The sequence below is a fragment of the Lissotriton vulgaris genome, chromosome 6 (assembly GCF_964263255.1).
Source record: "Lissotriton vulgaris chromosome 6, aLisVul1.2, whole genome shotgun sequence".
Taxonomy (NCBI): Eukaryota; Metazoa; Chordata; class Amphibia; order Caudata; family Salamandridae; genus Lissotriton; species Lissotriton vulgaris.
In genome coordinates, this window is record NC_141694.1 from 738094565 (window position 1) to 738114637 (window position 20073).

The window sequence follows — 20073 nt, forward strand, 5'->3', positions numbered from 1 at the left end:
GCTATACATAACAACGCCAATGTGTTGACATGGTTAGCTGCCTGTTTTCTGAGACCCAAGGAAGCTTAAGAGTGAGGGACAGGCCAGGGGTACAGGAGACAAGCCAAGGGTTGCATACTCAGCAAGCATGGGCTGTAGGGGACACACTAGTAAAAATTAGACAGCAGTTATGTTAGGGACAAATGCCTGCCGTAATAGCTGCATCATACTTATTACGGTACCACACTTAACCTAACACTTCCTCTCATTAGCTGTGCCTCTGACGTTTCTGCTAATGAGAGGAGGTGGAGGGTTTGTGAGGGCAGGGCTCAGCTGCTGGCAAAGATCAGGATGAGTCCTGGAGCACTTATGAAGTTGCCACTTTTAGAAATGCCTCCCTACTCTTGCCATTGTTTCACAAACACACACGCAAGAGAGAGAGAGAGAGAGAGAGAGCGAGAGAGAGAGAGAGAGAGAGAGAGAGAGAGAATTCACAAATAAATATGTGTGAGTGTATACATACTCTGCTCCGGTGCAGTTTTACGCATATATGACTTTACCACGAATACAAATACTCTGCATGGCATTACCACGCGAATTTTACTTCGCAAGTGGCTTTACCACGCAGCTTTTTAGAACGCAAGTTCTAACATCGCATTTAAAAAACGTTACGTTCAGCAGCTCTTACTTCCATCCACCATGGAAATATGCGTCAAAACACGTCTACCAAAACTAAAAAAGGACTACAATTATGACGTACACGCCACGTCTTTGGTGCGGCTCTTTTCTTTTACTTTTTAATGATACTGTAGTGCGTTTTTTTAATGTATGTAGCCTGCTCGTTTTATTTTTTTATTGGGGGGAAACCCCCCCAACCCCCCAAGGCCACGCAGAGCTTACAAGCAGGATGACCAAAGGGAATACCACTTGCGTGGTAAAGACGGTCGTGGAAGGCACCCGCGTTGAAGAGACGTTTGCGGGGTAAGTGGATCATTGATAACGTCATGCGTGGAAAAGACTTCGTTGTAAATGATGTTTCCCCAGTTTTACAGACTGACCTAGGAGGGTAAGTGGGAGGAGCAACAGACCTGGTGGTTTAATCTACTTCTCCTTCTTCTACTGAGCCGTTGGAGAAGAGTCAAAAATGCCTGTGAGAGAGAAACCCCTTTATTAATAATTTTTGAATGAGTTGTGTCCTGACAAGAAGCAGGTTTTGTAGTCTGAACTCCGTCTCACCTTTCTTTTCAGACACAGGACACCTTCACAGGAAACAAAGACACACCCTTTTTATATCCACAAATAAATTCATTGTCCCTGGCTGAGCCATAACTTTTTGAGTTTCTAGATGGCGGTAACTTGAACAGAGGATCCGTATACGCTGTCCTTGCATTAGTTTAACAAATTTATAAAATAGGATTGAACAACACCCCTGATATCAAAGTGTCGATAGGACGCAAGCTCACGGCACATCTTGTACTGGGGCTGAGCAAACCCTTCCTACAAGATGCAATGACCCCACTTGTTTCTTCGCAGTTCTGCGGACACGCAACACTGGACATCGGTTCAGTAAACAGCCTGATTTTTCAATCAGTAGCAACATGGAAGATGTGAATTATAGACTGCTGGAGCCCAAGGACTCACCAAGATGGTTTTGATCTTTCTATATACACCCACTAACAAATGCCGACATGGAAAATCCTTGGGGCCCTGGAGAGGACAATGGACCTTTTCCACCGTAGCCGAATTAGAGATATTAAGAGAAAATCATGAACACACTGTGGACATTTAGAATTTGCAGAGTTAATGATGAGAGGTTGGGGAACTTTTAAAACCTTTATTTTATCATAAGGTTAGAATTTCTAATTATCTTTATTCAGTTTAGTAAGTTACAGAAATAAAAGAAATTGGTTAAAAGTCAGCATTTAATAGACACAGTGTGCCATAAAGAAGCCCAATAATAACTAAGGGACCTATTCTAGAATAGAACTTATGAAGAATTCTAGACAGAAAAGAGCGAGTAAAAAAGATTACCTTCTCATAAAGAGTAGTTCGGGAAACTCAGCTGAGCTCCCCACAGTTGCAGTACCAACTGTATTTTAGAAAAGCGATCTATGCAGGAGCAATGATCACAAAACAGATCAGGTAAATCACCTCAATATTCTCTAAAGGGACTCAACTCTCCATAAAGAAGTGTCTCTGAACAAGAGGAAAATCCAGCAGCAGGACCACTGGACAGGGCATAAGATATAAAAAAAAGTGTGTCACTAACTAGCTAGGATCACTCATTAATATAGTCTTCTCACACAAGTATCAACTGTTGAAGGCGTCTTCACTCCAAATCCAATGAGAACAGTTCACAAAGTGGTGTTGACAGTCCTACGATGTATCTATTTCCGATTCCCATAGTCTGCACCCTCTTTGTCAGGTTTGTTACAGTTTCTAGCACAATTGTTACATGATGAAAGGTTCCCATGTGAACCCTTTTACCTAAGCTAAAAGATGCACTGTAAGCTCTTTGCGTAGAGAAAAGCTAGTCAGTATTATGAAAGGAAATATTAATGTTATTCTGAAGCAGCCTTATAAAAGTCAATGGGGGTGGTTACGATGGTGGTGAACCCGCCACGGGTAGCCTGCCGGTCGTGGGTTCACAGCCATCGCAAGACCTTTTTCTGCCCACCAGATCAGGATGGCGGGCGATGTGCCGGGTGAACGGAAAGCCTGTCCATCACAGGTCTGACAGAGGCAATCATTACAATTGCCTATTAGACCTGCCTTCATCCCTAGAATGGTGGCGGTGCCTGCAGGCACCGTCCACTACATTAGGATGCCGCATCCCCGCCAGCCTCTCTATGGCGGTTCGACCAACATTGAAAGTTTGGCGAGGTTGTACTTTGGGGGGCTGTTGCGGGGCCCCCTAGTGCAGGGGCATGTTAGGTTTGCGCTTCTGGGGCTCTTATGGTGCCTCCTACATTTCCCTGCACCATGTGGCAGGCACTGCATGGTTCCTGCCACGTAGTGCAGGCAAATGCACAAAATGCATTTTTGCCATTGCGGCGGGTGCTGCAGCCAGCACCCACCACGATGGTAATCATGCACAATGCGACTGCCACAATGGCGGTCACATTGTAATTTCATGTGCGGGACCGCCACCATAAAGGCGTGCGTTCCCAATCTCCGAGAAGATGGGAGATGGACTTAAGTCCATCCGCCATCGTAATCACCCCCTATTTCACCATTTATTCCATACAATTTTAATACATTAATTGTATTCTAGAGAAATGATTGACAATGGGAGAAGAACTAAATTAACATAATATTATAGTTAGCACTTTTCTAAAGTTGACATCAATGTTGAATAAGCGCATAGAAGGTTTTACTATGAGCAAAGGTCAAAAGGAAAGCTTTTTGGGCCTAGTCACTGCACAGGCTAAAGTGTAGCTGCCTAGTGCAAAAATGTTGAAAAATATGCAACTATCAATAAAGCATTTCTAATGACATCTCCCTCTGCTACATTAATTTAATGATATATAATTTAGGTACATTTAGTAATATTCCAACAAATCTCATTTACATTTTTATTTTGTGAGCTTTTTTGTAAAGCAAGCATTTCAATAACATTTAAATGCGTTCTAAAATGCAATTCTAACATAGTAAATAAGTCAGTTTTGTAAATATTTGGCCATTTCTCCCAAGACCCAGGTGTGAACAGTTCACTTGTGAGACTGCTGAATCTGCTTACATCATTTAGCTGTTTGACTCAACCTAACTATCAAAAAGCAATGAGATCTATCTATCTATCTATCTATCTATCTATCTATCTATCTATCTATCTATCTATCTATCTATCTATCTATCTATCTATCTATCTATCTATCTATCTATCTATCTATCTATCTATCTATCTATCTGTCCGCCAGGAGCACTTCCCAGTAGTGCCAATGAAACGCTGACTGAGGTAAAATGCACATAACAAAGGCAAGCCCTCCCAAACTGCGAGAGTGCGAAGACCAATACAGCAAGAAATCAACACGGACCTGTAGGCTCAAACAGTCTGAACAGAAAGGTTCGTTGACTCAGAGCTTAACGGAGACCAGTCCTTTATTATCAAATCCTCCCAGTGTTAGGAACAAGTAATTGAAACACAAGGAGATACAGTGATTTGCACAGGGTCGTACGATGAGGTTCATGGTTAACACCAGGAATCAAACTCAGTTAACATGTCTGCAAAATTAGCAGATGTCCAGACCAGGTTCTACCCGGGCACCAAACATCCATGAGGATGATTTTTGTAAATGCAAGATTCTGCGGACAACCAATAGCTCTCCTGCTGGAGGGGAATTTGAAGCATCGACTAACCTGAACCCAAGGAGCTCAGGGCTTAAGAATAACATAGAATGAAGCTTGCTATGCATGAGCTGGTCTCTAGATCTAGTTCTCCGCTTGTTTGTCTGCCATAATGTCTCCAGCCCTCTCTCACAGAGCAGAAGCCAAAGCTAAGGACAAACTTGATCCCAAGGAGCTCAGAGAGGGTGCGAATAGTGAAGAATGAACTTTGCTACACAATGAAAAGTAAGCACTGCTCAAGCAGCTTCTTTGTACATTTCTAGCTTCCACTGCTGCTATATTGTGAAACACAAAGTATCTAACTACTGACAGCTCAATGCTGGTAAAAGCAAGGGGCCCGATTCACCAAGGTAAACTGAGACAAAAGTCTAACTTTACGACTTTTTGTATTCACAAAGGGCATTTACGAGTAATAAAGTTAGACTTTTGTCTGATTTAAACTTAAGACCAAAACGTTTGGTCTCAGTTAACGTTAAGACCAAAACTTAAGTTTAACTGAGACAAAAGTCTAACTTTACTGCTTGTAAATGCCCTTTGTGAATACAGAAAGTCGTATAGCTAGACTTTCGTCTCAGTTTACCTTTGTGAATCGTGGCAATAGTATTCTGTACAATCACTTCTAAGAAACCCCACGAGCTATTACACTACAATCAAAGCCCAGAAGCAGCCAATGTGGCTCTGTAGATGTATCTGCAGGCCTCTGTCAGTCAGACAGAGGCCAACAGATTGCAGTTCAGTGTCTAAAGCACAGGCACATTTTTTAAGCAAAGAAGGACAATTGAAAAGTGGGTCCAAGTACTCTATATGCATGATGTTCTGTGGTGAAATTATCGGTGAAATGCTGTGGACTTTCTTTGGTCACCTGAAGCCATGATATTCCATTGCTTCTGCACTCATTTCCGCGATCTCCAAAGCAACAGCAGTTTGAAGGTTTGACCCAATACAGCCAGGTTGCAGTTGAGAACAGTTCTGGTAAAACATTTTCACTAGGTGTACCTGCCTTTTTACATCTACGACTACCTACTCTGTTGAGGGTGAATCCAGTGCAAGCAGAAAAATTAAACAATAAACGTACGTCACCAGCACAAAGTTGGTTTAATTGTGTGACACACTCTGCAACACCACGCCGCCACCGTGACCTGTTACCCCTGTCCTTCCCCATGCCCAGCACATGAATAGCTGGATGAGCTAAGGAAAAAACGAGTAAAAACAGGAGTGCTCTTAAGAAATAAACAAGTAGTGCTGAAACAATGCCCTACAATGGCAGATGCGTATGTTTAAAAGAAGTTGGGGTGGGGGTGCTGGGGGAGGGCTAAACACCGGAAGAGGCATGAGGTATGCCCTTGACAAATGGGGAGAACAAAAAATGGAGTGACAATGGTACCAACAAAACAGAAGCCTATGGGCTAGCTGTATCGATGATGTAGATACAGCATGTCTCAGTTCGAGACAGCGCATGCACGCCTTCTAGAGCAGAGACCTACAAATTTTCTACTTGTATCAGTTGTAGAGAGCCACCCGGACTCTCCACAACAATGTCGCGAAATGCGCACCCATCCCTACACCCCTCGGTCGGGCTCGTCCCGATGGGAAAAATAAATGGGCTGAAGAACGCTCATGGTCCTCTGGACAAGAGAGTAATACTTGCCTCCGTACTTTTATTCAAAGCGCAGCTGCGGCCTAAACGACCTGGGCCCCGCTGCGCTACATTGGTCTCGAGGACGGTCGCACCCCACGCGTGCCCGCCCTCCTCTGGTGCCTTGATTAAGTGGCATGCGGTGCCCACCCGCATTGCCCCTCTTGTAAAGCTTAAGGAGGATACCAACTGCGGTGCCCACCCGCATCGCTCCTAGCTGCGCTGCCTCTGCAGCCGTGGTGTATCAGACACTGTTTGAATACGCTACCGCACCGCCAGCTCGAGCCTGTCCATGTGCCTCCCGAGCCTGTGGGAGCATGTTCAGCCAGCAGAGCTGGCTGCCGGGGGAACAAGGGGGTAAGTACCTGCTGCCCTGCCTACGCGCCGCTCCTTACCAGCTGGTGTACGCGACCTCATCCCGGCAGCACCAGCTCCTAGCGAGGCCTACAGGCCCTGCTCTCCATGCCGCCTGCCGCAAGGCTCCTCACCAGCTGGGCTGCGGGACCTCCTTCCTGCAGCACCTGATCCTCGTGGAGTCTGCAGGCCATGCCTATCACTTCACCTGTCCCGAGCAGCGAGGCACCGGATATGGGCTGCCCCTAGCATTGCCTACACCTGCTGCTGCACTGTCTTCTAGAGAGTGGGCTCATCTTACAAGACCCTTGAGTGGAGCTCTATGTGACAGTGTGTGAAGGGAGTGACAATCAGTAGTGCCCCAAGGATTTGTGTGAACAAGCATTGGCTGCCACATATTGGACAAGAAGGGGAAGGAGATACTGTGCAGGACCGAGGGAGGAAAATAGCAGGTAGTCAGTGGGACAGCTGTCCTCTGCAAGACCTCAGCACTGAGGAGGCCTACCCGGCTCACATTTACAACACCCACACAGGGGCACGCAGAAGGGCACATCATGACACCTGCAGGCACAAGGAGACACCGCACAGTCAGGGCGCCAAGGAAGCGTGCTGAGATACGCACCCCTGAAACGCACATAAGCACGCAAGCCCTGCCTTTGCAAGCCCTGCCTTTGCCTAGCCGCGATGAGCAACACCACGCCAGCGGCAGGGGCGGCCGCCCAGCAAGATGGAGGGCGCAACCCAGCGGTCATGGCCAATCATCTGCCACTAGAACAGACCCACACAGCAGTCACGCCACTACCCCCCTTCAGTGAGGCTGCGGACCCTGCAATGGCTGCGCCAAGATGGAAGGCCAGGGTCGGAGGGCTCAACCACTAATTCAAGGGGACCCGAGAAACCAATGGGGCGGTCAAGTGGTCACTCCTCATCTACTACGGTGGTGCAGAGATCTATGATCTGTTTGAGATGCTCCTCAATACCGGAAACTATGATGACTACGAGGCGGTGGTCGCCGCGCTCAACAGACACTTTGACCCACAGCTCAATCATGACTTTGAGAAGTTAAAGTTCAAGAGGGCATGGCAGACAGAGACAGAATCCATTGATATGTTCTATGCGCGACTCCGCCGGCTGGCCAGCACGTGCCCCTTCACGGATCAGAGGGACGAAATCCAGGACCAGATCATCCTAGGATGTCGTTCAAAACTCCTGCGGAAGTTGATCATCCGGAAACCCGGAATCTCGCTGGACGAGATTCTGATCCTAGCCCACTCCCACAAACTGTCGGACGCCAGGGCAGAGGAAATGGAAGCCGCCCTGCACACACCGGTCGCTGCCTCATCAACTCCCAGGCACCCGCAAATCAAGGAGGAGAAGGTGGATGCCATCCAGAGATGTCCCCCGACACCTCACCGGCACCTAGACTGTCTTCAGGTGGAGTATGTGGATACTGTGCTGAGGATCATCCTGCGACGGCCATCTGCGTGGCAAAAGGAAAAACATGCTTTTGCTGCGGGAGGCTAAGCCATTACGTCAAAGTGTGCCACGGTGGGGGGGTTCCGATCTGCATTGTCCAGGCCCAGAAGTGTGTCCCAGCGCATTCGCCAGATCTCCCTTGTTGACCATCCGATGGTGCCAGATGACCAGCCCCAAGAGCGACGCCCCATGTATGAGGATGATGACGAAGTATTTGTGGTGTCATACGTCAGCCGGACGGGGACTCGTCGCAGGCCACATCCCATGTGCTCCGTCTCCATCGAAGGTACTGATGTACGAGCCCTCATCAACACTGGGGCCTCCGTCAATGTGATGGGCCGCGACCTCCTCTCGCACCATCCACTGCAAGAATCTACACGTATGGAGGGACGGACCCGGTCCCTCTCCGGGACGTCATTCAGAACACGGTTGCAAGTGGGAGTTATTCCACCGAAGCGAAGTCCCACATCACGGAGGGTAAGAAGGGGACTTAGCTCACCTGCCACACAGACGAATACCTCTGGCTTGTCTTCTTCGCCAATCAAGTTCATGAGTCCCATGCAGAGGCAATGTTGAAGGAATTTCCTGCGCTCTTCGAAGGACTGGGGAAACTAAAAGGCATGAGGTTCAAGCTCCACATTGACCCTTCCGTGTGACCAGTGGCCCTCCGGCACCGTCAAGTGCCCTTCAACTTACGCCCGCAAGTGGAGGAGGAGCTAAGGAAGCTCGAAGAGTTAGGGGTAATCTAAAAGGTGTCTGGGCCTACCCCATGGGTGTCCCCGCTGGTCATGGCGCCCATGCCCAAGCAACCAGGAGCCATTCGACTCTGTGTTGATATGAGACTACCAAATACAGCCGTGAAGAGGGAACGCCACATCACCCCCTTAATGGACGACATTGTGGCTGACTTAAATGGAGCAAAGTGGTTCTCCAAACTAGACCTGAAAGCCGGCTACCATCAGCTGGAACTGGAGCCAGAGAGCAGGTACATTACCACCTTTTCAACGCATGTGGGCCCACGCAGGTACAAGAGGCTCAGCTTCGGTGTGTCTTCAGCTGCCGAAGTATTCACAAATGCCATCCGGGAAGCGCTGTCAGGGTTTCAGGGAATGATCAACCTCAGCGCTGATATCCTTGTATACTCCACCACGCTCGAGGAACATCGCTCACACCTCAGAGCCACGCTGAAAAGGCTAGTAGACTGTGGGCTAACTCTGCACAAGTCTAAGTGCTCCTTCTATCAGGAGTAGTTATGGAAAACAAGGGTACCCCATTAGTTAAACCTGGGGTATTTCTAAGAAAAAACAATGTTTTTTGGTGGCCTCAAAAGGTCCTGGTAGAGTAGGATATGACTATGTTGCTTGAATCAATCCTGGGAGAGAGTTTTTTGTAGGGTAACATACAAATAGAATACTTTATTATGTTTTTTAGTACACGTATATTTTTCAGGTGCTCACACGAGTGACAAAGTGCTTAGAGTGACTGGGGTTAAAAATTAAGATAAAACTATATACAAAGTGTTACAAACAAGGGTATTCCCCGCAAAATTATATACAGTAAGGTAGGGGAGTTTCCTTGATTGGGTCGACGGCGTTTAAATCTAAACAATTTTAGATCATCATCAGGACGTGGTGAGCTTTCTTAAATGGATGGCTGAATTTAATTTCCATCAAGTTTAAGGATTCGAAATTCAAAGGTTCAGTAAATAAATCCAAAGGCTGTGTTTATTATTGTCAAGGCTAGACCAAATTAATCTAGGTTTAGCATTCAATTTTGTCTGGTTTTTGCGTTTTCATCACAATCCATAGTATTGCGGTATTCGTTGAAACAGTTAAGGTAATTCACAATTTGTGCAGAGTACATCAATTAATAGTACATGGTCCTGGCGGGAGTGGATCACCGCGGTCCGCGGTTCAAGTATCTCTGCCTCGCTGCTCTGGCGTTTGTTCTATGGGTGTTTTATCTTCTATCAGGAGAGCATTGACTTCTTTGGATATACGTTCACCCGTGAGGGACTCCTGGTAGATCCGAAGAAAGCAGAAGCCATCTGCGCGGCCAGCACCCCTCGCAACCCCACTGAGTTGAGAAGCTTCCTCGGCATGGCCACATACTGTGGGCAGTTTATCCCAATCTCGTAGCCATATCTGAGCCACTGCGTGCACTCAAACGCCAAGACAGCAAGTGGGAATGGACGCTGGCGGCCAACAAGGCCTTCCAAGACATCGAGGCGGGACTGCTGGACAAAACCGTGATGGCCTACTTACATCCGCAGTAAAGAATGGGTCGTCGACACCAGCCCCGTGGGCCTTGGAGTGGTCCTTCTTCAAGAACATGGCCCGGAAGTGTGGAAGCCAGTCGCATACATCAGCAAAGCCCTCACCGACACTGAGACCAGATACGCCCAAATCGAGAGGGAGGCATTGCCGATCAAGTGGGCGTACCAGCATTTTCACTTGTATCTATGCAGCCAAAAATTCAGTGTTGTGACCGACCACAAGCCGTTACTCTTGCTGTTTGCTGGCTCCTCCAAATTAGCGCCCCTGAGGATCGAAAGATGGGCCGTACAGCTGCAAGGGTACAACTTCAAGGTGGTCTTCCGTCCAGGGGTGCATAACCCTGCCGACTACCTGTCTCGACACCCCGAGTCTCTGACACCCCTCCACCCATCCTCGGATGCCTGCTGCACAGAGTTGTTTGTCCACATGGTATCACAAGGGGCATGTCCCAAGGGCATGACGCTCAAAGAAATCGGCCTAGCCACCCAAGAAGACCCCACTCTCTCTCGAGTTTGAGGTGCCATGGAGAACAATGGTTGGGTCCACTTCATGGACGGTGCCCGCGTCCTCCGGCCGTGTCATGTTCGGAACGAACTTAGTGTGGGAGAAGGTGGAGTCGTCCTGAGGGGACATATCATCGTGGTCCCAGAAAGCCTGCAGAGGAGAATCCCCGCGTTAGCCCATGTTGGTCACCAGGGTATGGCCAAGACCAAGGCAAGGTTGAGGGACAAGGTTTGGTTCCCGGCCATGGACTTCATGGTAGAGGATATGGTACGGCAGTGGCATGCCTGCACGATCACCGGGGGAGACCCAACGACAGCACCGGTGATCACAGAAGAACCGTGCAGGACTCCTTCTACACACCTCAGTGTAGTTTTTGGGAGCTTCCGGAACGGTCGTCACATGATGGTCATGGTTTACTCGTTCTCGAAGTTTCCCATCGTTGAAGTCATTGTGTCAACCGCCTTCCCACAGGTGAAGAAGGTCCTGGATCGAGCCTTTGCAATGATGGGGCTGCCGGAAAAAGTCAAGTCTGATAACGAACCCCCCTTCCAGGGGCGAGAGTTCCAGGAGTAACTTGAGAACCTAGCGGTGTGCCACAGAAAGATCACCCTGCTTTGGCCCCAAGCAAACATGGAAGTAGAAAGACTAATGAGGACCACTAACCATGCATTACACATTGCAGTGGACAACGGGGAAGATCCTGAAGCAGCCCTAGACCAATTCCTTGGTGCGTACCGTCAGACTCCTCATAGCACCACTAAGTGTGCTCCGGCTCATGTCCTGTTCAAGCGAGCCCCACGAGACAGTATCCCGTCAAACCCGACGTGGGCGCCCATGGAGCGGGATGATGCAGCCGTCCAGTTGAGGAGGGAGACAACGACCGGGAAGGCGAGTGAGGCCCGAAGAGCGTAGGAACCGCAACTCCGAGTGGGAGAACAGGTGGTGATCAAAGACCGACACCCCAGGTGAAAGTTCCAGACGCCCTATGAGCCGGAAGCATGGGTTGTCATAAGTGTCCAAGGTACCATGGTGACCGCTCAAAAGGGACAACAATCTGTCACAAGCAATGTGTCCAGTTTTAAGAAGACAACGGAGGCAGAAGTAAACCCAGAGGCCTCAGAGTATCAGGACTCTTTGCCGAACTTATCTCCCTCTGCATCACCAACTGTGAGGAACGCCCTGCCGGAGTAGCCGAGACAAGTCAGTCAAGGAAGTGATGGTAGTGCCCGCTTGACCGGCCAGAATGCCGCTGCCGAGTCGATTGAGGAACCCCGGCAGGACATGCAGCATCTGCCTGTGCCCGGAGCCAGATGTATGGTCTCCGGCCGAATCCAGTGCCGAGTCAACGGCTAAGAGACTTTGTATATACCTCCCCCTGAAGAAAGAGAACTCTATGGTCTAGAACCAAAAGAAAGGAGGGATGAAAAGAGCCACCGGACTCTCCAGAACAATGTCGCGATACACTCACGTGTCCTTACACCCCTCGGGGCGGGCTCGTCCCGAGGGTATAAATAAATGGGCTGAAGACCGCTCGTGGTCTCCCGGCCGAGAGAGCAATACTTGCCTCTGTACTTTTATTCAAAGACGCAGCTGCGGCCTAAACGACCTGGGCCCCATTGCGCTACATCAGTGTGAGGTTTACTAGGTAGCACTAGACTGGCAATTGGCACTCCTAGCAGGGGCAGTGGGTAGTGTCAGCCTCAGTGGCATACTGAGTAATAAGTTAGACCATGGCATTTACTTTTTTTTACAAACTAACCACTAATTTGTAACCTGGGTACGTATATTCTAATTCCAGTAAATTGTGTGACTCAGTGAATTGCTTGATATTTCTACCAGGGCCATTTCGGCCATTAGGCAAGATTAGGCGGCTGCCTAGGGCGGCAAAAGGGCTAGGGCAGCAAAAGGGGGAAACATTTTTTTATTTTGAACCTACGAAAGAAAAAAGCCACTTGCTGCTACTGAGTACGTTACCACTTACGAAAATCACGTTTGCGCCGCCTGCCTTCCACCAGATCACAAGGGAAGAGCCTCTAGTATTCTTCAGGGCAGGTGACAGCCATCCGAGCCAGGATCTTCTGCTTAGTGCTTGATCAGGCTCTCTTTGTGCCTTGTGTGTGAAGATAGAAAAAGGAGATGCTAACAGCTGCAGCAACAAGAGGTACTGATGTTTAATCTCAGAGTTATTATGAATCTATTGTCTCTGGACATCGGCCACTTCCTCTTGCAAGGAAACACAAGACGCATTTTAAATGTTTCTAAATATACGATTCTGCATCAAACCGAGTGCCCACAGAGCTGGGTGTTGATTTGTTTGTGTCCTGTTACTTTCGCTGCGACGGAGGGGGCGCTGAAGTCCTTTGAACCCTATGGGCGTTGGGCGTTGGGCGCCTTACCTAAGAGCTGTCCAGAAGGTCACTTGTGCACCACACTGACCTGCAGGGGTCTCATGGCGCTCAAACAATCCTCCACTTGCGGGGGGATGAGCTCCCCCAAGGAAGGGCTACAACAAAATAACCTGACACATCAGAGGCCCCCAGGACCCTGCCCTGCTCACCTCCCATCCTAATACTTTACAATGTCCCTGGGGGTGCTTTCTCCCACCGTAGTCTAAACTTCCAGTCATAGGCTCAAGATAGCATGACGTAGCATTGAGGGCCCAGGACAGTGGTGAGGGACCCACATTTCACCATCAGACATTCATTTCAGGGGTCACCTGGAGACAGGGCTTTAGGTGGGCCAAGTCTCACCGGGTCTGAGCACCGGCATTTTTTTTAAGGAGGCCTTGAAACGGGTCTCTATTGGGCTCTATTTTGTGCCATGGCACAGGAGGTCCGGTTTTTTTCGAGCGTTATAGGGCAAGGGAAATCCTTTACAGAGAATCATTTTCTCTCTGAATTTCTCTTCTCTTTTTGTAACTAAGAAGCAGCAACATTGTTGTGATGTCACGTGGGCTCTAAGTGGAAGCTTTTTCAATATTTTATACAAGCCACAGTTGCTGCTTATTTATCTTATTCAACTAACAACCATTGACAAAGCCAATTGTCCCGACTTGTAAGTATGATGTTACTTGTATCATATATCTGGATGCAGTGACAGAAACAACAAAATAGCAGTCGGGTGACACACTATGCTAAGCACAAACTTTTAGCTTACGTGTGTTAAGCCACACCCTTAATTACCTTGGCCATGCCCCCTTGAAAGACCCCACAGTTTTTTCATCCCACTTAAAGCCCTGCCTGGAGAGGATGTGGCTAAACGACTAGAGCGGCCGATTTTAAAGCTGGGGAACCGGGTTCGAGTATTGGCAGGGATGCGCAACACCGTGTGATTCTGGGCAAATCACTTAATCTCCCCGTGCCTAAAAATTAATGTGTCCATCTGTAACCCAACTGATACTCACGTAGAGCGCTCTCATGCCTTCGGGTGGAGTTCGGCTATATAAAACTGAAAATAAATACTTGGTAGGCGGCCTCGTGCTGCTTTTGTGGAGCATTGAATCAGATGACCTAATAAAATAACAAAGAGCATGGCGCAATAGGCTTTTCTCATAACCATAAATTCATAAACAGCCTCTGAAGACGTATAACCAGTAGGCGCTTTATATGAAGCTGTGTGTGTTCCGCGATGCGCCGTGTGCCTACCTGAGACAGTGGAGACTGGGAGGATTTTATGAGGCCAGGATTAAGGCCCTCGCCCAGGACCATATATGTAGGATGACGAGGCCGCACAAGGGCGTCACAGGAGGACGCCCTTGAGGGAGCAGAGCCAGAACACGAAACTGAAAGACAACACACCACACCACACTCCAACATGCAGCAGTCATGAGTGACGGCCCCTCAACGAGGAGTACAGCAAAGACAGGAGCTGGCAGAGTGCGGCTGCATCAGGGCAGAGGCCTCGTCCTGGGCCGAGGTCTAGAAGACATAAAAAGAAGCCCTCCCAGAAACTGTTCAAGGCCACCTACCAAGGGTCAAAGGTCAGCTGCACCTGCGATAGTTCAGGAGCACCTCCAGTAAGGGACGAGGCTTGGGTAGGATTGAGCACACGAGCATTTTTAATGTGTGAATGAATTAATGGATAAATGAGTTGAATGAGTGCAATGTGTCTGTGGGAATGGGTATAGTTGGAAGAATGAAAGTAAGCTAGAGTGCCTTCATGAGAGGTCGCATAAGACCATGTTATGATAGTAATTACCGCACTAATACTGTTCTTCCTTCTACCAAATTTGCAAACATTTATTTTGCATGAGTGCATGTATGGGAACAACGCAAATGGCCAGAATGCGGGAAGCCATTGTTTGCGGCATTTGTTTTTTGCACTGATTTTTAGCAAGTGCCGGTTTTGCAGAATTCCTCCTAATTTTGCAGTTTCCCCAAAAGTTCACGATAATATGCAGATACAAATTTTGCAATTTTACATAAAGTTAACCCAGTCCTTCCTCAGCTGACAAAATTAACACTACTGAGTTGGGTTATATTACTAATTATCTGCAGGGAGGGGCTGTTGCAAAAAGCGCGGCACAGAAAAAGAACTGTTGAAAGAAGAGAGGGTTTCTTTATAATGTCGCTCTGCATCACCAAATGTTTATTTTTTCTTTTGTTAGAGACCCCCAACGCATCTCCTCCTAGAAGTGTCAATTGCTGGGCACTTTAATAGGGCAGTAAATGTTTTTTTTCTTTTGATTGGGGGGATTGCTGGCAGTAGGCAAAAATAAGATTGCATTTCGTATGTGGGCGTTGCATGTATAATAATAGTTGGAAATCGGAAAGAGTATGTGCAGAAAATTTGGGTGGAGCAGAGACCCTTGGAGTGAAATTTGAGAGGGGTACAATTTGTTGGGTCATCCTACTGTTATATCGTCCTCCTTGGGCTGAATCAATCTTTCTGGATCACCTATTAGAGGTCGTACACGACCTCAGGTCTCGTTATGACAACCTGATGATCATGGGAGACTTTAACTTCCACTGGGAGCTTTCCCCAAAGGTAGGACAAGCCCTTCTCCTTGAAGAGGCTCTAATGACTCTGGGTATGTGTCAAATAGTGACCGGCCCTACCCACGACAAAGGCCATACTTTAGATCTGGTATGGATCATAGACTCCCTGCCAGACCCCATTAGCACTACACCGTGTGCTTTGTCAGACCATTATTTAATTACTGGTCAGAAGAAAAGTAACCGGGTGGGGAATAAACAAAAAACCACGTGGAAAACGGTAAGAAAATGGAGAAACATCAACCAGGAGGAGTTGGTGGGACACCTGTTAAACTCAAAAGAGTTAAATATAGCCCATGAGAATGTTGAGGTTAGTAGTCAAAAACTACTTGTTAAATTGAAGAATGCCATCGATGTTGATGCCCCAGAAAAAAAGGTGAAATGGGTGGACGGAGGGAGGGGAGCTCCCTGGTTTGATGAAACCCTAAGAGCAAAGAAACAGGTGCTCCGTAAGGTGGAGAGAGCCTGGAGGAGGGATTATAATATCAATACCCGGAACCTATATATACATGAGCTTGCACACTATAAAAAGGCCATATTAGCCTGTAAAACAGATTTCTTTGAGAATAGAATAAGAACAGCTCAGTTGCCACAGAAAGACATTTTTAAAGTACTCAAAGAATTGCGAAATACCAAAGAGCAGAAACCTGAGTTCTAACAGGAAGACTGCCAGAATTTCCAGGATTTCTTTACAAGGAAAATCGAAAACCTCCTGGGTGAAATCTCCCGGACGCAAAGGTTTGAATGCCCATTACATATCACGCAGGATCCCCCTGATGTACACTATTCTATAAACACACTGCCCTTGATTACCAAGGAAATGCTGGCCACTTTGACAGAGAGAGTAAACTCGGGTTTGCAGGTAGATCCCTGCCCACCCAGTGTTTTTAAGCTTGCGATGTCAGGAGTTGAAGAGGATGTGCTTACCCTCTTCAACAGATCCTTAGAGACGGGACAGGTCCCGGTTTCTTTTAAAGAGACCAGGCTGATCCCGCTTCTTAAGAAGCCAGGGGCCGATGCCAAAGATCATAAAAACTATAGGCCCATTTCCCAACTATCTTTTCTGGCTAAAATGATTGAGCAGCATGTTTTGAGTCATCTTTCAAAACATTTGGAGACCAACGCCCTATTAGAGCAAAATCAGGCTGGTTTCCGAAAACATCACAGCACAGAGCTGGTGATGGTATCCATTCTAGACGAACTAAGATGTAGAGCTGACAAAAAGATCCCGGGGGCCCTGGTGCTCTTAGATCTCTCAGCCGCGTTTGACACGGTGAATCACAACCTACTGTTGAGACGCGTGAGAGATCTGGGCATCGGGGGGACCGCGCTGGGCTGGCTAACATCATTCCTGCAGGGAAGATCGCAGAGGGTCCAGTTGTCAGATTTGTTCTCTACACCAGCGGCAATAACATGTGGAGTGCCGCAGGGATCTGACCTCTCAGCGCTCCTTTTTAATATATACTTACAGCCACTGATTTTTGCTCTAAATCAAATGGAGTGTCAAATTTATAATTACGCCGATGACACACAGATTATCATACAAATTGAGGAGTCATCTGATACCCAGGCTAGGTTACATAACATCTTAAAATACACGACTAACTGGATGTCTTTCAACTCCTTGAAGATTAATCCAGAGAAGACCGAAGTATTGCCCATTACCATCTCGAGCCATCCCTGGAACGATCTTCTCTGGCCTCAGGAGTTGGGTAGGACTCCGATACCTGCAAAAGTGGTGAAAAGCCTGGGTATCCATATTGATGGTAATCTATCCATGAAAAATTAAGTGTCATCGGTGGTTGGCACATGCGTTGGCCTCCTAAGGCAACTCCGGAAAATCTTCCCAATGCTCTCATTTTCCACACGAAGGACGGTGGTGTCCGCAATGATCCTAGGACGTCTCGACTATGGGAATGCCCTCTATGTTGGGCTTCCCCAGCAGCAACTTTCGAGACTGCAAATTATGATGAAGGATGCAGCCAGACTGATTTTCGGAAAGCCTAGAACCACCCATGCCTCTCCTCTTTTACGCCAATTACATTGGCTTCCTATTAGGCAGAGGATTTTATTCTAAGGTCTGTGCATCACTCATAAAGCGGTTTACGGCAATGCACCCAACTATATTAAAGCTAGGTTGGTGCAGTATACCCCTAGAAGAACCTTGCGTGCATCTGAGGACACTCTTCTGGTAAATCTGCGCTATCGTTTAACCACCTTAGGTGGACGGGCTTTCTCAACCACTCTTCCCGCAGCCTGGAACAAGCTACCATCAAGTCTCAGGAAGGAACCAAATTTAATGCCCTTTAGGTGATCTTTAAAAACAGTGCTCTTTCGAGAAGCGTGGGGTGTGATATAACTGGGTTGTCCGCTCTCTGAAAGGACCAGTTTCTCAAGTACAAGCGCTTAGAGACCAATCGGTGATAATGCGCTATACAAATGAAATAAATAAATAAATAAATTACGTTGTTTTTGGTTTTGAAAACGAGTTGCACTGGACGTCTCAGTGGTATTTAAAGACAAGGCTCTATTGGGCATCGTGTACCTAGTTCTGGGAGTTTATGGCTACCATAACGGTCTGACCTGGGCTTTTCGTTGAGGTCGTTTGCAGGACTGTTGTGATCGTGTTTCCTGATAGTAAATGAGAGTAACATAGAAGTGTTCAGCAGTAGAGGGTGTTCCTCTCTAGCTGGATGACAGGGGGAGAGAGTGATGGCAATAAAAGGGAGGGGGTGGCATTTTTCAAATCTCGTCTAGGGCGGCAAAATATCTAGAAACGGCCCTGATTTCTACGCTTAATATTGCAGATGTGCTTGATTTGGAAATATATGTACTTAGGATGTATAAATCCCTAAATGATATTCAGTGGTCCGTTTCTGCCCAACGAGGTTTGTCTATATGAGTACCAACGCAAACATACATTTATAGTAAATGTAATCTAAATAGTGATTGGCGTTTGCTTTTCTAACATCAGCCTCGTACGCAATATGATTGCTGCTGATTTCCTGTCTTAACACCTCTCCATCACCAGCTTGAATCAGAGTTCACAAGTTACCAGTTCCATGTGTGATTAGTCCATCCAGTCCAGGTTTTTTTTCATTGCATGCTGGATTACGTAGTCCAGTTTAGCACAGCATAAAACCTGGACCACGACTCCCAGAATGCAGAGAAAAAGTCCTGGCCTGAGTAAGCCATTTACGCATTGAGCTGTAAAAGGTAAGAACTGCCTTAAACACGAACCTCTGGTGTAATGTTCCTGCCTGACCAGATGGTTTTCTTCCCCGACTTAAGCTCACGATTTAGTCTCGTATGTTTCCTTCTTTGAAATCGCTCACATTTTTTTATTCCCTATGTTTGTACTTGATTAATTCTCACTAACATACTTACAAATGTTTATTACATTTCTCAACCGGGTTAACACCATTTTTTTTTATCTAGAAGATGTGTTCGTTTTCAGTTCAATGAATACAAATTCACTTTCCACACGTCCCAGCTCGTCTCTCAGCAGTGAGATCGCTGACAGCATCCAACCCATCAGAAACGTGTTCAAAATATAACATTTTCTTCAGACAGCTGCATTTCATCGACCGAACGTTGTTTGGTTAAATAGCCTGCCTTATGTAGCCTGTAATGTTCATTGTGGCTGACCCCAGTGCTGTTATATGTTAATTTCTTTCTTCTTTAAATCTTTTAATTGCCTAATAAACTCTTCTAATTCCGCCGCTCCAAGAGCCTGTTCATGAATTAAAACAAGTAGGATTTAACTTGCATCTGCTTCACAGAATGTTAATGCACCATCAATATTCTGTGCCTTAACTAATAAAGGTTCTCAAGGTAAACGGAGCGCTACTGTCTTTTATTTGATAGGGTAGAGTCAAAACTGCTACTGCGAGGATTTTTGCAGCTCTAGGCACACATCCTTGCACTTAACAATGTCTTGAAACCTTCCCACCCATTGCTCTTACCAAGGGTTTCCGTATTTAAATACCACACTGGGAACATTTGAACCTCAAATCATAACTTATCTTTATTCAACAGTTTGGGGGTTATTTTTTAATGTCTTGCATGGGCGCTCGTGCGGTTCAAAGCGACGCAAAGCATTGCGTACATTTAATTATCATTAAAAAGGGTTAACTGGCGCAGTTCAGAATTGCCCCCTGCTACTCAAGCATCCTTGCAACGTTTGGTAAATTTAGGCCTCAAATCATAATTTTTAAAGTCTGGAAATAGTAGGTCTGCCTTATCGCACTGTTTAATGTTACTCGATAAACTGACATCAGCATGATTCAGTGCTGGTTTCTTCATTTGAGGGTGGGGGCATTGACCCACCACCTCTGTTGCCCCCACACGCATTGCCAATTTAAAAAGGGTAAATCAAAATTACATATTACTATTTACAGGTCTGAGCCGTGGTTTTAAAAGTCGGTCTGCTGGGTCTGAGTAGGCCAAGGAGTGGCCCTAATGTTGCTGGTTGCCAGGCAACAGCTAAAGCCAGGTACGCATGTTGGTT